Below are 21,102 nucleotides of genomic sequence, written 5' to 3' on the forward strand. Positions count from 1 at the left end.
AACTAGCTATTGAGATAAGTAATCATGACTGATGTGTAAAGAAGGGCAAAGTGCTAATCTAATTTTAAAAATACCTAATGACATGAGCGTGTCATTTTGTGTTTTGCATGTACTGAAAAGGGATCATGTCCTCATAGCATGTAAGTATAGCTGGAAAATAGCCTGGGTGTGTGGGTGCTTATTGTGGTTGCAGGTATATTGTAGTTAGTTTCATTTTCTGGGCAAAGAAATGGGAACATCAGGGGCAGCTGGGTTTTGCAGCACCAACCGCACCTGGAGCCCGGGGGCGAAAGGAGAGGGGAGGCAAAAAGACGAAAGCACCCGGTATTCCCAAGTGGTCTCACATCCAGTACTAACCAGGCCCGACCCTGCTTAGCTTCCGAGATCAGATGAGATCAGGCCTATTCAGGCTTGTAGGTAGAGGCGGCTGCTGCCAGGAGCCCTGAAAGCCCTGCGCTGCGTCTCAACTTCACTCTGACCTGCCTGCTGGTCAGGAGAGCCAGGCGCACTTCTCCCCTGACATGTGCTGTACATGCGCCGCAGGACCCACCACCAGACTCCGGGCAGCCAGGGCGGGCAGCTGGGCGGCCGGCCGAAGCCGCCCGGCCCCCACACACTGCCACCCTTGGCCAGCACCCGCGTCTGGAAGCCTTCTGGGACCCAGAGCAGGCGGCTGGGAGTGTGTGGGGGTGCTGGGAGATTGGGTGAGGGGCGAGGAGGTCTCAGCGCTCTCCCATCCTGGGCCTCTCCAGGCCCGCCCTATCCCATTCGCTGCATAGGGCCACGTGGCCCCGGAGGTGTCTGGCTTGGCGGCCCGCAGCTGCCAGCAGCGCGCGGTCCTCTGAGCCTCCTTTGGGCCTAGGTGCAGTCCAGCCGGGGCCCGGAGCACCCATCATGCCCTGCACCTGCCCGGTGCCCAAACGCACGGGGAGCCACCAGCGTGGTTGACTGGAGAGTGTCAGCCCCGCCCCTTTGCCCTACCAAGACTCCCCCTTGCTCCACGCCACCCCCCAAGCGCAGGACCTTCCTGAGAGAGCAGATGAGCGACAGGCAAGCACACGGACAGACACACAGACACTCGCACGCAGCCAGGCCAAGTGAGACAGACGACAGACGCAAGTTCGCCGGCAAGAGCCAGAGTCATAGCACCTGGGAGAGGCCGGGGGCAGAGGAAGGGATGGGAGGCCCGGTATCAGGAAACACAGAGCCAGAAAGAGACGAAGGTTCAGAGACAGACTCAAAGATGGCGAGGGGGAGACAGACACGTGTGCAAGCACACACAACGCACACAGACACACACACACGGAGGCACAGACAGAGAGAGGGAGACACAGAGCCACTGACAGACGGAAAACGCGAGACAAACATGGGAGAGAGAATGGCATCCGATCCGAGACAGACACACTGGCACCCACCATGACATACCTCAGAGAGAGGCTGTGAGGAAGTAGCAGCTTCCCCAAAGGAGGGGCGTCAGCCTTGGGCTGAGCCCAGGCTGGACATGGTGCCCTGGGGCTGGCAGTCACCAGTAGGGTCTCCAAGACTTCTTCGCAGCTGAGATCTCAAAGGTCCCCTTCGGCTTGGCTACCTTAGGCAAGACCCAGACCCCGTCCCCAGGTCAGAGGGTGAGTGAGTGAGAGTGTGTGTGTGAGTGTGTCGGTGGGCAAGGGTATAGTTGGGTCGACGGGGTTCGGGTAGATACTCAGAATGGAGGGTGGAGTGCGTGGAGGTCAGGGGATGGGAAGCCTGTGTGGTCCTCTTGATGCCTCTCTCTCTCTCTCTCTTTCTCTGTCTCTGATACCTGGGGTTTCCGGCTCTTGACCCATCTCAGAGGCTGGGTGTGTGTTTGTGTATTTCTGTCTGTGTGTCTCTGTGGGTGTGTGCTTGAGTGCACGCAGCATGTGCGGTCGCCTGTGAGGATGGGGCTGGGGTTGATGGTGGGGCTGGTGGTGGGGAAGCCTCCGGGATTGACTGAGGCTTGCCCAGTTCAGTTCAGTTCAGTCGCTCAGTCGTGTCCGACTCTGTGCGACCCCATGAATCGCAGCACACCAGGCCTCCCTGTCCATCACCAACTCCCGGAGTTCACCCAGACTCACGTCCATCGAGTCAGTGATGCCATCCAGCCATCTCATCCTCTGTCGTCCCCTTCTCCTCCTGCCCCCAATCCCTCCCAGCATCAGAGTCTTTTCCAATGAGTCAACTCTTCACATGAGGTGGCCAAAGTACTGGAGTTTCAGCTTCAGCATCATTCCCTCCAAAGAAATCCCAGGGCTGATCTCCTTCAGACTGGACTGGTTAGATCTCCTTGCAGTCCAAGGGACTCTCAAGAGTCTTGTCCAACACCACAGTTCAAAGGCATCAATTCTTCGGTGCTCAGCCTTCTTCACAGTCCAACTCTCACATCCATACATGACCACAGGAAAAACCATAGTCTTGACTAGACGAATCTTTGTTGGCAAAGTAATGTCTCTGCTTTTGAATATGCTATCTAGGTTGGTCATAACTTTCCTTCCAAGGAGTAAGTGTCTTTTAATTTCATGGCTGCCGTCACCATCTGCAGTAATTTTGGAGCCCCAAAAAATATAGTCTGACACTGTTTCCACTGTTTCCCCATCTATTTCCCATGAAGTGATGGGACTGGATGCCATGATCTGCATTTTCTGAATGTTGAGCTTTAAGCCAACTTTTTCACTCTCCACTTTCACTTTCATCAAGAGGTTTTTTAGTTCCTCTTCACTTTCTGCCATAAGGGTGGTGTCATCTGCATATCTGAGGTTATCGATATTTCTCCCGGCAATCTTGATTCCAGCTTGTGCTTCTTCCAGTCCAGCGTTTCTCATGATGTACTCTGCATAGAAGTTAAATAAGTAGGGTGACAATATACAGCCTTGACAAACTCCTTTTCCTATTTGGAACCAGTCTGTTGTTCCATGTCCAGTTCTAACTGTTGCTTCCTGACCTGCATACAAATTTCTCAAGAGGCAGATCAGGTGGTCTGGTATTCCCATCTCTCTCAGAATTTTCCACAGTTTATTGTGATCCACACAGTCAAAGGCTTTGGCATAGTCAATAAAGCAGAAATAGATGCTTTTCTGGAACTCTCTTGCTTTTTACATGATCTAGTGGATGTTGACAATTTGATCTCTGGTTCCTCTGCCTTTTCTAAAACCAGCTTGAACATCAGGAAGTTCATGGTTCACGTATTGCTGAAGCCTGGCTCGGAGAATCCTGAGCATTACTTTACTAGCGTGTGAGATGAGTGCAGTTGTGTGGTAGTTTGAGCATTCTTTGGCATTGCCTTTCTTTGGGATTGGAATGAAAACTGACCTTTTCCAGTCCTGTGGCCACTGCTGAGTTTTCCAAATTTGCTGGCATATTGAGTGCAGCACTTTCACAGCATCATCTTTCAGGATTTGTAATAGCTCAACTGGAATTTTATCACCTCCACTAGCTTTGTTCATAGTGATGCTTTCTAAGGCCCACTTGACTTCACATTCCAGGATGTCTGGCTCTAGGTGAGTGATCACACCATTGTGATTATCTGGGTCATGGGAATCTTTTTTGTACAGTTCTTCTGTGTATTCTTGTCACCTCTTCTTAATATCTTCTGCTTCTGCTAGGTCCATACCACTTCTGTCCTTTATCGAGCCCATCTTTGCATGAAATGTTCCCTTGGTTTCTCTAATTTTCTTGAAGAGATCTCTAGTCATTCCCATTCTGTTGTTTTCCTCTATTTCTTTGCATTGATCACTGAAGAAGGCTTTCTTATCTCTTCTTGCTATTCTTTGGAACTCTGCATTCAGATGCTTGTATCTTTCCTTTTCTCCTTTGCTTTTTGCTTCTCTTCTTTTCACAGCTATTTGTAAGGCCTCCCCAGACAGCCATTTTGCTTCTTTGCATTTCTTTTCCATGGGGATGGTCTTGATCCCTGTCTCCTGTACAATGTCACGAACCTCATTCCATAGTTCATCAGGCACTCTATCAGATCTAGGCCCTTAAATCTATTTCTCACTTCCACTGTATAATCATAAGGGATTTGATTTAGGTCATACCTGAATGGTCTAGTGGTTTTCCCTACTTTCTTCAATTTAAGTCTGAATTTGGCAATAAGGAATTCATGATCTGAACCACAGTCAGCTCCTGGTCTTGTTTTTGCTGACTGTATAGAGCTTCTCCATCTTTGGCTGCAAAGAATATAATCAATCTGATTTCGGTGTCGACCATCTGGTGATGTCCATGTATAGAATCTTCTCTTGTGTTGTTGGAAAAGGGTGTTTGTTATGACCAGTGCATTTTCTTGGCAAAACTCTATTAGTCTTTGCCCTGCTTGCCCAGGGAGCCTCAGACAGAGACCAGATGGTCATCTGGGTTCCTGGGAGCTGAATGTGGAGGGGCTCCCAGGCCACGCAAGGGCAACCCAGGTGTGCCGCGGGAGTCAGAGCCCCTGCCACCCACCCAGGGAGGGGCTGGGGCTTCAGGGACCCAACAGTAGGGACGCTGGTGCCTTCCAGGCCCACCGGCTGGCTGGCTGGCTGGCCGGCCGGCCGGCCGGCTGGACAACCTAAAGGCAGGCGATGGCTCTGAGCATGGTGGGGTGCCAGGGGTCAGGGGCAGGTGGGTTTTTCAGCGCTAAATGTGCCTGGGGCCTGGGGGCAAAAGGAGAGGGGAGGCAAAGAGACGACAGCACCCAGTATTCCCAAGCAGTCTCACACCCAAGTACTAACCAGGCCAGACCCTGCTTAGCTTCCGAGATCAGACGAGATCGGGCCTGTTCAGAGTGGTATGGTTGTGGACAGAGGCAGCTGCTACCAGGTGCCCTGAGAGCCCTGCGCTGTGTCTCCATTTTGGTCTGACCTGCCTGCTGATCAGGAGAGCCAGGCGGACTTCTCCCCTGACTTACTCAAACTCACGTCCATTGATTTGGTGTTGCCATCCAACCATCTCATCCTCTGTCTTCCCCTTCTCCTCCTACCACCAGGGTCTTTTCCAATGAGTCAGTTTTTTTGTATCAGGTGGCCACAGTATTGGAGCTTCAGCTTCAGCATCAGTCCTTCCAGTGAATATTCAGAACTGATTTCCTTTAAGATTAACTGGTTTGATCTCCTTTCAGTCCAAGAAACTCTCAACACCACAGTTCAAAGGCATCAATTCTTCAGTGCTCAGCTTTCTGTATTGTCCAACTCTCATATCCATACATGACCACTGGAAACCATAGCTTTGACTAGACGGGCCTTTGTTGGCAAAGTAATGTCTCTGCTTTTTAATATGCTGTCTAGGTTGGTCATAACTTTTCTTCCAAGGAGCAATCATCTTATAATTTCCTGGCTGCAGTCACCACCTGCAGTAATTTTGGAGCCCCCAAAATAGTCTGTCACTCTTTCCACTGTTTCCCCATCTATTTGACATGAAGTGATGGAATCTGATGCCATGATCTTAGTTTTCTGAAGGTTGAGTTTTAAGCCAACTTTTTCACTCTCCTTTTTCACTTTCATCAAGAGGCTCTTTAGTTCTTCTTCACTCTCTGCCATAAGGGTGGTGTCATCTGCATATCTGAGGTTATTGTTATTTCTTCCAACAATTTTGATTCTAGCTTGTGCTTCATCCAGCTGAGCATTTCTCATGATGTACTCTGTGTATAAGTTAAATAAGTAGGGTGACAATATACATCCTTGATGTACTCATTTCCCTTTTTGGAATCAGTCTGTTGTTCCATGTCCAGTTCTAACCATTGCTTCCTGACCTGCATACAGATTTCTCAAAAGGCAGGTCAGGTGGTCAGGTGTTCCCATCTCTTGAGGAATTTTCCACAGTGTATTGTGATCCACACAGTCAAAGGCTTTGGCATAGTCAGTAATGCAGAAGTAGATGCTTTTCTGGAACTCTCTTGCTTTTTTTGATTATCAAGTGGATGTTGGCAATTTGATCTCTGGTTCCTCCATCTTTTCTAAATCCAGCCTGAACATCAGGAAGTTCATGGTTCATGTACTGTTGAAGTCTGGCTTGCAGAATTTTGAGCATTACTTTGCTAGGGTGTGAGACAACTGCAATTGTGCAGTAGTTTGAGCATTCTTTGATATTGCCTTTCTTTGGGATTGGAATGAAAACTGACCTTTTCCAGTCCTTTGGCCACTGCTGAGTTTTCCAAATTTGCTGGCCTATTGAGTGCAACACTTTCACAGCATCATCTTTTAGGATTTGAACTAGTTCAACTGCAATTCCATCACCTGGCACTAGCTTTGTTCATACTGATGCTTACTAAGGCCCACTTGACTTTTTCATTCCAGGATGTCTGGCTCTAGGTGAGTGATCATACCATCATGATTATCTGGGTCGTGAAGATCTTTTTTGTATAGTTCTTCTGTGTATTCTTGCCACCTCTTCTTAATATCTTCTGCTTCTAAATAAAACTTAGCTATAACAAAATATTTCAGAAAGGCTAAAGTATGAAGAGAAGTGAAATTAGGCCCAACACATGCAAATCAAAAAAGCAAGGGTTATGATCTTGACATGTGACAACTTAAAATTCAGGCCAGGAACATTATGTGAACAACAACAAAACAATGAATACATTCTTAATACTAACAGCTACCATTCACAATGAAATTATAATAGATTTGAATTTTGTCCCTCAAAATACAGATGCAACTATGTAAGAAAGAAACTACATAGTAGTTACAAGGATAGACAAGCACATTGATAAGAGTAACTTTAAACCACTTTGGTCAAAAGAGATCAAGAAGAAAAATACAAATAAGGATTTAGAATATATAAACAGAACAGAATGTATAATGTATAGTTATATCCTGTCTTCTCAAGGTACATGAACTATTTATGACTATTAAGTCACAACAAAAATGTCAAACAATGTCATAACACAAACTTATTTCCTCATCTCATGCATTAAACTATTAATGGATTTTAAAAAAAAAACAGTTGTGAACTTATAACCTATGACAGAGAAAATCAGAGTTTACACACTGAAACTTGGCATGTTCCTTTCATTGTATTACAGATGGTTTTGACTAAAAACTTGGGTCTCAGAAAAACTTTTTCCAAAATATTTAAATGTACAAAAATCTAAAGAGCACACATATTTATCATGATCCACTTGGAATAATTTTGTGGTCTACTCAACATCTTGTTAATATGTATAAAATGTGGTGGGCTGGTTTAAGTGTGTATTAAGTCATGCTTGGTCATTTGTTCACTTATGAAGATTTTCTGTTTTCTCTGTTGATATATATATTCATATGTAAGGGTTAGTTTGATGGCTCATTGTCCAGAGGAATAAAATAACCGATAATCATGGAGGACATTAGGATTTCTCTGATGTGATTTCTTTTAACTAATTAAGTTGACTGCCTCAGGTCTCAGGTGTGACACACAGAATCTTCTCTGCATCATTCAGGATCTCTTATTGCAGCTCACAGACCCTCTAGTTGTGGTGCATGGACTCAGTAGCTGCAGCTCAGTTGCCCCGTGACATGTGAGGCTTGAGTTCCTGGATCAAGGATCAAACCCATGTCCCCTGCATTGGCAGCTGGATTCTTTACCACTGGACCAACAGTCTCTCTAATGTGACTTTAATGCATAAAAAGTTGCTTCTAAAAAAGATACAAGCTTTTCAAATATAAGATGGCACTGCCTCTGTTCTAATCCATTCCCTGTTGTTTCTGAGCTTTAACTACTCATAGCCAGCTGTATGGGGGAGGGAAAGCCCTGCTGGAGACACATCCTCTTGGCCCAGCAGGACGAAGCTCACAGCTCGACTCTGGCGGAAGAGACTATGGCCTCTGCTTCTCCCAGTCCCCTCTGCCTTTAATACTTTAAGTATCTGGTGCTTTCACCACTTCTGAAACTGCAACACTCCTCTAACTGAGTTAATCGATCAAGATACACTCACTCTTCTCATGGCTTGTAAGATTTTTTTAATTAAAGAACTTTTTATTGTCAGAGCTCTTAACATCCTTGATCACTGGCAATCCATGAAAACTTTTAAACAGAAGACTGGCATGAGTGTGCAGAAAGCTTCAGGTGGAGCTTTGATTTCAAGTGGAGAATTATCCTTTGATTATTACAATTTAAAGGGTTGTAACAGGAAATTCACCTGTTTCCATATTAAGCCTATCAATTTAGTGATTAGATATCGCCTTTGCCAAATGTCTTTAGATAAATTGGCAGATATGTGCACTTATTGGCATAGAACTAGGATGTGGCAGTAACATGAGTGAGTTGTCTATTTTTCCGGTATTAAGCAGATTTTTCAAATTTATTCAGGTGAGTCATGAAAGAGACAGACTGTGGGTTTCTCTCCGCCGTGGAGGCCTGTTCTTGGGATTTGTGTTTGTGGAGAGCGTGAAAGCTGTGACACCTGGCAGCTGCCGCATTGACGTTCCCAGCTCAGCTCAGTCTTTGTCGATGGGGAGCAGCTGCGGTGAAGGCAGAGCGCACCTGCTGCCTGCAGGACATGAAATCTGCTCTGTGGACAGTCACTATTGTTTGAGGTGGTCAGACACTTTTCACAGCTGTTTTATGGCAGTTTATACTTTCTTTTTGTCTTTTTCACACAGCTGTGGTGAACTTGGACAATTCTGTGGTTGACCTGAAGACCTTTCAAGATCTGTATAAGAATGTGAGTAACAGGAGGTTTTCTGTGTGAAAATCTGACACACGCACAGTTCTTGTCAATGTCCACATCTGGGCTCATTGCCTCCATGTCCTCTGAGGAAGTTTGATACAGGGGCACTGAATTTACATAAGTCTGGATTTATTAAAATTTATACTTTGTAGAAATGTATTGAATAAATGCATGGTCTCATAGTTTTAAAAATTGTGATTCAAAACATGTTGTATGTGCCATCTTTCAGATTCCTTCTTTTGAAATATAATCAATGCTTAGGCAGAAGGTAATTTGAGAGGAACATTGTGTGATGTGCTGATGCATTTACTCTTGATGTGAAAACCCTCAGTAGCTGCTATTATTGCTCTATTTTACAGATGAGGAAACTTGGCAGAGAGAGTCCACACCACCTGCCCAAGTCACACATGCTGTGTTGTGGTGAAGTGGGATGTGATTTCGTTCTGTCTCTGTTTCTCTGTCTGCCACAGTTTCCTTCACTGAGCGTCAGGACATGGTATCTTTTTCCTAGTACCACTTTCTCTTAAAAAGGTGGCAGGAAACCAGCACGAGGAGAACCGACCAGGGCATGTGCTCTGGGGAAGTACAGTCTGGGGAGGGGGGGGGCTGTGTGAAATGACTTTTGCTGGGGCTTGGCATTAAGTAACATTGATTCATGTAGTAAGAAAGCGATTCTCTCTTCAATGTGCTTGATTGAATCTAGGAAAGTCTCAGTGTGACCATTTTCTTCCTTGGTTTCTGTTCTTGCCTGTGGTCTGCCTGGTATTTAAGCCTCTGTGTTTAAATGGGACCTGATTTTGTTGCTTCTGGGCTTTTTGACCCCCTTCCTCAACCTCTCCCTTGAGGACAGGGTGTTCCACCTGTATGTCTGTTCTTAGATTCGGTACTTTTAAAGCACATGTCCACATTGATGTCCCTGTGAGGCCAGAACCTTCATGGGCAGGTATTTCTCATGAAGCATCACCCAGGCCACAGGTGAAATACACAGCTGTGGTGAACGCAGTGCTGGTATCTGGTGCCCATTGTGGGCACAGGCGTGTGACTCATTAATGAACTGGAGAGGAAAGCATGAGTGTTTTGTTACCTGGTTGTCACTACATGATGGAAAACTTGGAAAAAATGGAACTGTTTAGAGGTGTACAGAGCTTTCATTTCCCTCATCCTTCCTGCCAACCCACTCTCAACCAAGAACCATGTGGAAGAAACAAGGAAACACCAGGGAGAACAATGTCTTCAACAGGTTGTAACCATGTCAGACTTCACTGATGTATGTGTAACTGTATCTCATACACATATTCCATGTACTTATGTACATGTCTTTCTGCAGATACATAGGGTATATGTCTGTACATTATATGAAGGCATGAATGTTTTATTTTAAGATGGTATATCCATGTGCCGAAACATATACAGAAAAAAAAAACAGAACATTGGGGACAACTGTATTTATAAGGAGAGTTTATTTTGCAGTGATTTAGAGTATTTTCTTTGGGAGATTTTTGCCTTTAAAGTAAAGTAACTTCACAAAATAGAAATTTCTGACTGTGGAAAAACCAGATAGCTACCCAGAATTTCTTACCATCATACTCCATGAAAGGAGAACCAGCACCAACTGAAACTGGTTACATTTGTGGTTTTCTTTATATTGTTGATGTCATTAAATCTGATGGTTCAGACTTTTACTGTGTCAGGAAAACAATCATTTTGTGATAGGAGTGGTTCACAGTGATACTGGTTTAGGTGGGAATATTCTGGATTGTTTTGATCACTATCTTCAGTAGAGGAACTTAAAGCATCCCTTATAAATAAGAGATGCCTTGTGTAATAATATTTGCCTTGTATACAAACAGAACTCATACTAATTCCTGAGTCATGTCCATTAATATACAAGGCCAAAGATGGCAGAACTATTTCTTTTATCCACAGCAACATCCCGAGCACTTAGATTCAGGTAGTACTGGGCACATAGGAACTATTCAGTAAATGTTAAATGGATCAGTCAGTCAGCTCAGTTGCTCAGTCATGTCTGACTCTGCAACCCCATGGACTGCAGCACAGTAGGCTTCCTTGTCCATCACCAATTCCTGGAGCTTGCTGAAACTCATGTCCATCAAGTCGGTGATGCTATCCAACCATGTCATCCTCTGTCCTCCCCTTCTGCCTTCAATCTTTCCCAGCACCAGGGTCTTTTCCAATGAGTCAGCTCTTCACATCAGGTTGCCAAAGTATTGGAGTTTCAGCTTCACCATCAGTCCTTCCAATGAACACTCAGGACGGATCTCCTTTAGGATGGACTGGTTGGATCTCCTTACAGTCCAAGGGACTCTCGGGTCTTCTCCAACACCATAGTTCAAAAGCATCAGTTCTTCGGCTCTCAGCTTTCTTTATAGTCCAGCTCTCACATCCATACGTGACTACTGGAAAAACCATAGCCTTTACTAGATGGACCTTTGTTGGCAAAGTAATGTCTCTGCTTTTTAATTATTTTAATAATAAAAATGACATATTTTAATATGTTGGTCATAACTTTCCTTCCAAGGAGCAAGCATCTTTTAATTTCATGGCTACAGTCACCATCTGCAGTGATTTTGGAGCCCCCCCAAAATTAAGTCAGCCACTGTTTCCACTGTTTCCCCATAAATTCCTTACTAATAGGATTTTCATATTCCATGCTTAGCATGATGGTTTATGTATAATATAATAATTACTAGTTAATTAAAGAACGATCTGAGAGTTGTACTATTTTTTGCTCTTGGTATGGTTTTATCAATGAAAGAGATGAAAATGGTGAATGTCACTATTTCAAATACTGCACTTTTTTGAATGATCAGTGTAAAAAGTAATGTTGCCTTCTTAAATATAATTTCAGAAATATGTATTCTAATATTCAGAACTGATAACTACCTGAATAGAAGTTAATCATTACTATCCCAGAAGTAGTTCATCAGATTTTTGTGTGCTTTTCTTCAAACAGTGTTTTAAATTTAGTAAGTGACGTTTTGTCTTAGGCAGCGTCAGTATGTTCGTTTCCTTCTTGTTAATGCAGTTTCAGAGGCTTTTGCCTCAAAAGCTGTTGAAGCTGCTAGAGGAAGTTTTCCCTTTTCTCAGGTTGTCTTGACCTTTGGATGCCCAGTGGATTGACTGGATATGCGAACTTTCTTGTCCCAGTTCATTGATCCCAAGATGAACCCAAGACTTGGACCCAGTTGTAGTTTACTTATTTTGTGTGCAATGCAGAACACAGTTCTCCACGTTTTTCAGTTGTTAAAGCCTCTGTGTTTACCTATGACTCACAGAAATGAGGTGGCAGGCACATGACCGCGTGTCTGTGTGGACCTCTGGGGCCCTTCCCGTGTCCCTCCCCCTCCAGCTTTTACAGCTGGAGCAGAGCTGCATTAAATAGGCTGAAGTTGTGCTTCTTCCTGAGATGAGGTTACTTTCCTGAACCAACCCTCTTCTCCTGCCCTTACACAAAGGCACAACAGAGGGTGTGGTTCCAGCCACGTGAAACCAGTATGTGTGCCAGTCCCCAGGGGATGGGGCTCCAGCTGCACTTCTCATTCATCGTGTATTATAAGGGGCAGCACCCCAAGCCAGTGGACTGCAGCAGACATTGCATGTCTCCTCTGCGCTATTGAAGGTGTGGGGAGAGCGAGTGGACAGGCTAAGTAAGGCCAGCTCAGTGACACATCCTGGCCCTTTGCAGTGTGCCCCCCCACCCCCGGCTTTCCTGGAGCATGCCCAGCCCATTTCAGCTGCATCACCGCTACTTCCTCTTTATCTAAAAAATCCTATGCTGCTGCTGCTGCTAAGTCACTTCAGTCGTGTCCGACTCTGTGCGACCCCATAGATGGCAGTCCACCAGGCTCTCCCGTCCCTGGGATTCTCCAGGCAAGAACACTGGAGTGGGTCAGCCATAAAAAAGAGCAGATAGTACACAAATTATATACTTTTGAAAATACTACTGTGGTACAGTTGAAATAAACCCAGGCTTTCAGAAATTTATCTGTTATAAAATGTCAAGGAAAGTGTCTATTATATAATTATAAATTGATATTGTTAGTCTTTACCTGTTACAAAATAATTGAACATATAGCTTTTAAAGTGTCTTTTTCCAGTTATGTTTCTTTTTACCAAGGATTATTATGTGAAAATGGCATCTTAACGATGTCCAGCATCAGAGTGGAATGAGATGATCTCTGTTTCTTTCCCCTTCAATATATAATCAGTAAAACATCCATAACTCAACAAAGATGCCTCTACTCAGCACATCAGATCTCTGGAGAGTTCCTCGGATCTGTGCATCTGAAGGCGGGTGGGCAGGACACATAGAGAAAGCAGAGCCTGAGACAGTGAAGGTGGTACCTGTGATCCTGGTCTGGCTGCGAGCTCAGCCCATGTCCCCAGGGAGCCTGGCAGCTCTGGTCAGGCAGCTTGTATAGGACTCCAGCTTCCTGACCACTGAAACGCCTGGGCCATAGGAGCTGGGCATCAGGGACTCCAGCCATCTGCCTCCTCACCCCCGAAGACTGTGCCTGTGGACCCCTACACCCTGAACATGCAGGAGGCCCCAGAACGTCGTGGAAGTGACCCACGCCCCAGTAACACCAGCATCAGTACCCAGGTCACCTGCAACACTTGCAGAGGCCATGCAGGGGGAGACACACAAATGTATGCCACAGCTCCACCTACTGGAAATAGAAGAAAGCGCTCTAATTACTGACCTTTTAAAGTGTTAGCTCCTAGTAGCTCAGCTGGTGAAGAATCTGCCTGTGATGCAGGAGACCCTGGTTCAATTCCTGGGTCAGGAAAATCCCCTGAGGAAGGGATAGGCTATCCACTCCAGTATTCTTGGACTTCTCTGGTGGCTCAGCTGGTAAAGAAACCACCCACAATGTGAAGACCTGGGTTCAATCCCTGGGTTGGGAAGATCCCCAGGAGAAGGGGAAGGCTACCCATTCCAGTATTCTGGCCTGGAGAATTCCATGGACTGTATAGCCCATGGGGTCACAAAGAATCAGACACGACTGAGCAACTTTCCCTTCCCTTAAATGTTAGAATCAAGTAAAAAAAAAGCTTTACCTAAAGAAGAAAGGTGTTGCCTACTTCACATGTGCTTGCAGAAGAACAGCTCATCCAGCACCATGAAAAACCAAGATAACATTGTGTTTCAAAAAGGAAACAACAGTCCTCCGGGGGGAGGGGGGGAGGAGTATTATCCAAGTGAAAGACAATTCAAAATGGCCATTGTGAAGAAGCACAGGAAAACTCAGAAAGGCATTACAATGAGATCAGTAATAATATTATTGTACAGAAGGAATTCTTTACCAAAGAGACTGAAGCTCTAAAAAGCCAACAAACAAAAATTCTGGAGCTGAAGAACTCAATTAACAAGATGAAAAATTCATTAAAAGTACTGGAAATAGAGCAGACCATGTGGAAGAAATAGTGAGCTCGAAGATATAAATCTAGAAATGATTCAGATAGAAGATAATAGAGAATTAAGATCTTTAAAAAGTAAGGAAATCCTACAAGAATTCTCTGATTCTTTTATAAGGGGCAACAGAGTGATGGGTATCCAGAAAGAGAAGAGAGGGAGAAGGGAGTAGAGCGATTATCTAAAGAAATAACAGCTGAGAACTTCCCAGACAGGGGAAGGAAGTGGATATGCAAGTCCATGAGGCTAAGAGAACTCCTAGTTATCTCAACACAAAAAGACCTTCTCCAATACACATTATGTTAAAACTGTCAGAAGTCAATGACAAAGAATTTTAAAGGCAGCAAGAAAAAAAAAAAAAAGGAACTCCCATTGGGCCATCATCAGATTTCTCAGCAGAAACTGCAGGCCAGGCAAGAGCAGAATGACATTCTTAAAATACTGAATGATAAAAACTGTCAACCAGAAATACTCTCTCCAGCAAAGTTGTACTTCAGGAGAATGAAGATTGCCCAGGGTAATGTGTACAATTGTAAATACCATATGAAAGATGGCATTTTGGGGATGAATTTCAGGGGAGGGAAAAGAGAAGCCATGTGGATATTTCAGGGATGATTTCCTGCCTGAGGTATGAGCAAGCCTGATTCAAGGTTCAATGACCAGTTCAGTTCAGTTCAGTCACTCAGTCATGTCCGACTCTTTGCAACACCATGAATTGCAGCATGCCAGGCCTCCCTGTCCATTACCAACTCCCAGAGTTCACTCAGACTCACGTCCATCGAGTCAGTGATGCCATCCAGCCATCTCATCCTCTGTCGTCCCCTTCTCCTCCTGCCCCCAATCCCTCCCAGCATCAGAGTCTTCCAATGAGTCAACTCTTTGCATGAGGTGGCCAAAGTACTGGAGTTTCAGCTTTAGCATCATTTCTTCCAAAGAAATCCCAGGGCTGGTCTCCTTCAGAATGGACTGGTTGGATCTCCTTGCAGTCCAAGGGACTCTCAAGAGTCTTCTCCAACACCACAGTTCAAAAGCATCAATTCTTCAGCACTCAGCCTTCTTCAAGGACCAGTAGGGAGGCTCAAAACTGTGACGGAGGGGAATATAGCTGGAGGTGATCAGAGATGTGGTGAAGTACCAGCTCCTCTAAGATGCTGAAGCATTGGGGGCCATTGTCATGGGACAGGATGCCAAGGCAGATGCCAGGGAGTATTAGGTGAGCCCTGGCTGGCACAGGTGCCAAGTGCCTGGTGTCCACATGGGGCTGAAGAGGTCACTGGACACCAGTCAGGCCTGCAAAGTTTGAAAGGACTCTGTGTGCTCTGGTTTGTGGCTACAGCTGAGGCCGGAGGACCCCTATTTTCTCACACAACCACATTTTGGATCACCTGTGCAGATGGCTCCCCTGAGCGAATCATTTGAGCAGCGGGGAAAGAAGAGATCAACCCCTGTGCACCAGAATCAGAAAGAGCACTTTTCCGCTGGCTGTGTCCCTCCAGCGCCCTCTACTGGCAGAGCTTAACATTGTGTTCACAGGCCAAAAGGCAAGATGTTGAAAGGCCTGTCCACTATGTGAAGAATGGGGTCAGTGGGGTAAACTGAGGGCTGAGATTCAATAATTGGCATGGACAATAGGGAGGGTTGAGGCTTGGGAGGTTTGTTCTTATTTTGCATATAAGTCCCATGTCACTTGTGACTCTGTAAGACTCAAGTCTTGCTCATATGAAGGTGCCTCTGGAAGGAAAAATTTATCTGTGCACTTGGATCTGGCTTGGGGTCTCCTTGGAAATCTGTCAAACTTTATTGTGCAATATAACTGTAAATATTCATTTCGGGTCTGAAACAGTATTGGAAATATATCTGAATAGAGCCTTAAATTTGCCATAATGTTCAATAATGGTATTTTTAAGATTTTATTTATTTTTTAACTGAAGGATGATTGCTTTACAGAATTTTGTGGTTTTCTGTCAAACCGCAACATGAATCAGCCATAGGTATACATATATCCGCTCCCTTTTGAACTTCCATCCCATCTCCCTCCCCATCCCACCTCTCTAGGTTGATACAGAGCCCCTGTTTGAGTTTCCTGAGCCATACAGCAATTTCCCACTGGCTATCCATTTTACCTATGGTAATGTAAGTTATTCTCTCCATACATTTCACCCTCTCCTCCCCTCTCCCCCTGTCCATAAGTCTATTCTCTATGTCTGTTTCTCCTTTGCCACCCTGCAAATAAATTATTCAGTACCATTTTTCTAGATTCTGTTTATATGCATTAGTATACGATATTTATCTTTCTCTTTCTGACTTACTTGACTCTGTATAATAGTCTCTAGGCTCATCAACTTCATTAGAACTGACTCAAATATGTTCCTTTTTATGGCCAAGTAATATTCCATTGTGTATATGTACCACAGCTTCTTTATCCATTCATCTGTTAATGTACATTTAGGTTGCTTCCACGTTCTAGCTATTGTAAATAGTACTTCAATGAGTGGGGCACACATGTCTTTTTCAATTTTGGTTTCCTCAGAGTATATGCCTAGGAGTGGGATTGCTGGGTCATATGATGGTTTTAATCCTAGTTTTTTTAAGAAATCTCCATACCATCTCCCATAGTGGCTGTATCAATTTACATTCCCACCAACAGTGTAAGAGTGTTCCCTTCTCTCCACACCCTCTCCAGCGTTTATTGTTTGTAGACCTTTTTGATGATGCCCATTCTGACTGGTATGAAATGATATCTCATTGTAGTTTTCATTTGCATTTCTCTAATAATGAGCAATGTTGAGCATCTTTTCATATGTTTGTTAGCCATCTGTATGTCTTCTTTGGAGAAACATCTGTTTAGGTCTTTTCCCCACTTTTTGATTGGGTTGTTTGTTTTTCTGGTATTGAGTTGTATGAGCTGCTTGTTTATTTTGGAAATTAATTCTTTATCAGTTGTTTCATTTGCTATTATTTTCTCCCATTCTGAGAGTTGTCATGTCAACTTGCTTATAGTTTCCTTTGCTGTGCAAAAGCTTTTAAGCTTAATCAGGTGGCACTTGTTTACTTTTGTTTTGAATTTCCATTACTCTAAGAGGTGGGTCATAGAGGATCTTACTTTGATTTATGTCATTGAGTGTTCTGCCTCTGTTTTCCTCTGAGAGTTTAATAGTTTCTGGCCTTACATTTAGGTCTTCAATCCATTTTGAGTTTATCTTTCTGTATGGTGTTAGGAAGTGTTCTAATTTCATTCTTTTACATGTAGCTATCCAGTTTTCCCAGCACCATTTATGAAAGAAGCTATTTTTGCCCCATTGTATATTCTTGCCTCCTTTGTATCTTGTTCCATTGGTCTATATTTCTGTTTTTGTGCCACTACCATACTGTCTTGATGACTGTAGCTTTGTAGTATAATCTGAAGTCAGGAAGGTTGATTCCTTCAGCTCCATTCTTCTGTCTCAAGATTGCTTGGGGCATTTGGGGTCTTTTGTGTTTCCATATGAATTGTGACATTTTTTGTTCTAGTTCTGTGAAAAATGCCATTAGTAATTTGATAGGGATCACATTGAATCTGTAGACTGTGTTTGGTAGTATAATCATTTTTACAGTATTGATTCTTCCTACCCAGGAACATGGACTATCTCTCCATCTGTTTATGTCATCTTTGATTTCTTTCTTATAATTTTTTATAATTATAGTTTCTTATAATTTTCTGTGTGTAGTTCTTTTGTCTCCTTAGATATGTTTGTTCCTAGATATTTAATTATTTTTGTTGCAGTGGTGAAAGGGATTGATTCCTTAATTTCTCTTTCTGATTCTTCATTGTTACTATATAGAAATATAAGTTATTTCTGCATATTGATAGTATATCCTACAAATGCTAAATTCACTTATTAGCTCTCATAATTTTTTGATAGGATCTATCGGGTTTTCTATGTACAGTATCATGTCACCTGAAAAGGGTGAGAACTTCTTTTCCAATCTGGATTCCTTTTATTTCATTTTCTTCTCTGATTGCTGTAGCTAGGACTTCCAGAACTATGTTGAATAATAGCAGTGAGAGTGGACACCCTTGTCTTGTTCCTGATCGTAGGGGAATCCTTTCAGTTTTTCACCATTGAGAATAATGTTTGCTGTGGGCTTATCATATATGACCGTTGCTAGGTTGAGGTATGTTCCTTCTTATGCACATTTTTTTTAATTTTATTTTATTTTTAAACCTGAAACACTGTATTAGTTTTGCCAAACATCAAAACGAATCTGCCACAGGTATACATGTGGTCCCCATCCTGAACCCTCCTCCCTCCTCCCTCCCCACACCATCCCTCTGGGTTGTCCCAGTGCACCAGCCCCAAGCATCCAGTATCATTATGCACATTTTTTAAGAATTTCAATCATAAATGGATGCTGAATTTTGTCAAAGGCTTTTTCTGCATCTATTGAAATGATCATATGGTTTTTATCTTTCAATTTGTTGACATGGTGTATCACATTGACTGATTTGCATATTTATTGAAGAATTCTTGCATCCCTGGTATAAACCCAACTTCATCATGGTGTGTGAAATTTTTGATGTGTTGCTGAATTCTGTTTGCTAAAATTTTGTTGAGGATTTTTGTATCTACATTCTTCAGTGATATTGGCCTGTAGTTTTCTTTTTTTTGTGTTGCCTTTGTCTGGTTTTGGTATCAGGGTGATGGTGGCCTTGTAGAATGAGTTTGGAAGTTTTCCTTCCTCTGCAATTTTTTGAAAGAGTTTTAGAAGGATAGGCATTAGCTCTTCTGTAAATGTTTGATAGAATTATCCTGTGAAGCCATCTGGTCCTGGGCTTTTGTTCTTTTGGGAGATTTTTTATCACAGCTTCAATTTCATTAATTATAATTGGGTTGTTCATAATTTCTATTTCTTCCTGGTTCAGTCTTGGAAGATTGAACTTTTCTAAGCATCTATTCATTTCTTGCAGGTTATCCATTTTATTGCCATATCAATTCAGTTCAGTTCAGTTCAGTCGCTCAGTCGTGTCCGACTCTTTGCGACCCCATGAATCACAGCATGCCACACCTCCCTGTCCATCACCATCTGTTGTTTGTAATAGTCCCTTATAATCCTTTGTATCTCTGCATTGTCTGTAGTAGCCTCTCATTTATCATTTCTGATTTTGTTGATTTGATTTTCAGTCTTTTTTTCTGGATGAGTCTGGTTAAAGATTTGTCAATTTTGTTAATCTTCTCAAAAAAAAAAAAAACAGCTTTTAGTTTTATTAACCTTTACTATTTTTCTTTCATTTATTGTTCATTTCTTTCTGCTTGGATCTTTATGATTTCTTTCCTGATGCTAATTTTTGGGATTTTTGTTTTTCTTTTCCAGTTGTTTCAGGTGTAAAGTTAGGTTGTCTATTCGATGCTTTTCTTGTTTCTTGAGGTAGGATTGTATTGCTATAAACTTCCGTCTTAGAACTGCTTTTGCTGCATCCCATAGGTTTTGAGTTATCAAGCTTTCATCGTCATTTGTTTTGAGAAATTTTTTTTATTTCCCTTTTGATTTCTTCAGTAACCTGTTGGTTATATAGAAACATGTTGTTTAATCTCCACGTGTTTTTGTTTTTTACAGTTATTTTTCTTGTAATTGATATCTAGTCTCATAGCATTGTGGTTAGAAAAGATGCTTTATACAATTTCAATATTCTTAAATTTACCAAAGTTTGATTTGTGACCCAACATGTGGTCTATCCTGGAGAATGTATTGTATGCACTTGAGAAGAAAGTGTATTCTTCTGCATTTGGATGCAATGTCCTAAAGATATCAATGAGATCCATCTCATCTAAAGTATCATTTAAAACTTGTGTTTCCTTATTAATTTTCTATTTTGTTGATCTGTCCATTGGTGTGAGTGGGGTGTTGAAGTGTCCTACTATTAGTGTGTTACTGTCAATTTCTCCTTTTATGTCTGTTAGTGTTTGTCTTATGTACTGAGGTGCTCCTATGTGGGGTGCATAGATATTTACAATTGTCATGTCTTCCTCATGGATTGATCCCTTGATCATTAGGCAGTGTCCTTTATCTCTTGTAATATTCTTTATTTTAAGGTCTATTTTGTCTGATATAAGGATTGCTATTCCAGCTTTCTTTTGCTTTCCATTTGCAAGGAATATATTTTTCCATCCTCTCACTTTCAATGTATATGTGTCTTTAGGCCTGAAGTGGGTTTCTTGTAGACAGAATATATATGGGTCTTGTTTTTGTGTCCATTTAGCCAGTCTGTGACTTTTGGTTGGAGCATTTAATCCATTTACATTTCAAGTAATTATTGATGTATTTGTTCCTATTGCCATTTTCTTAATTGTTTGTGGTTTGATTTTGTATATCTGTTTCATCTATTGTATTTCTTGACTATATATGTCCGTTTAACATTTGTAGTAAAGCTGGTTTGGTGGTACTGAATTCTCTTAACTTTTACTTGTCTGAAAAGCTTTTGATTTCTCCATCAATTTTGATTGAGATACTTTCCAGGTACAGTAATCTTGGTTGTAGATTTTTCCCTTTAAATATATCCTGCCATTCCCTTCTGGCCTGCAGTTTCTGCTGAAAGATTAGCTGTTAAGCGTATGGGGTTTCCCTTTTATGTTACATGTTGCTTCTCCCTTGCTGCTTTTAATATTCTTTCTTTGTATTTAGTCTTTGTTATTTTGATTAGTATGTGTCTTGGCATGTTTCTCCTTGGGTTTATCCTGTATGGGACTCTTTGTAACTCTTGGACTGGATTGACTATTTCCTTTTCCATGTTGGGGAAATTTTCAGCTATATTCTCTTCAAAAAAACTCTCATGCCCTTTCTTTTTCTATTCTTCGGAGACCCCTATAATTCAAATTCTGGTGCATTTGATGTTGTCCCAGAGGTCTCTGAGACTATCCCCAGTTCTTTTCATTCTGTTTACTTTATTCTGCTCTTCAGAAGTTATTTCCACCATTTTATCTTCCAGCTCACTGATTTGTTCTTCTGCTCCAGATATTCTGCTATTGATTCTTTCTAGAGTATTTTGGAG

The 21,102-nt window shown here is 42.7% G+C and overlaps 2 pseudogenes; one reads left to right on the forward strand and one right to left on the reverse strand.

Moving 5' to 3' along the window:
- Positions 1-21,102, forward strand: part of LOC129644411 (uncharacterized) — a 72,958-nt pseudogene that overhangs the window by 32,228 nt on the left and 19,628 nt on the right.
- Positions 4,676-4,794, reverse strand: LOC129645193 (uncharacterized; annotated as a pseudogene).

The sequence above is a fragment of the Bubalus kerabau genome, chromosome 2 (genome assembly GCF_029407905.1).
Source record: "Bubalus kerabau isolate K-KA32 ecotype Philippines breed swamp buffalo chromosome 2, PCC_UOA_SB_1v2, whole genome shotgun sequence".
NCBI lineage: Eukaryota > Metazoa > Chordata > Mammalia > Artiodactyla > Bovidae > Bubalus > Bubalus kerabau.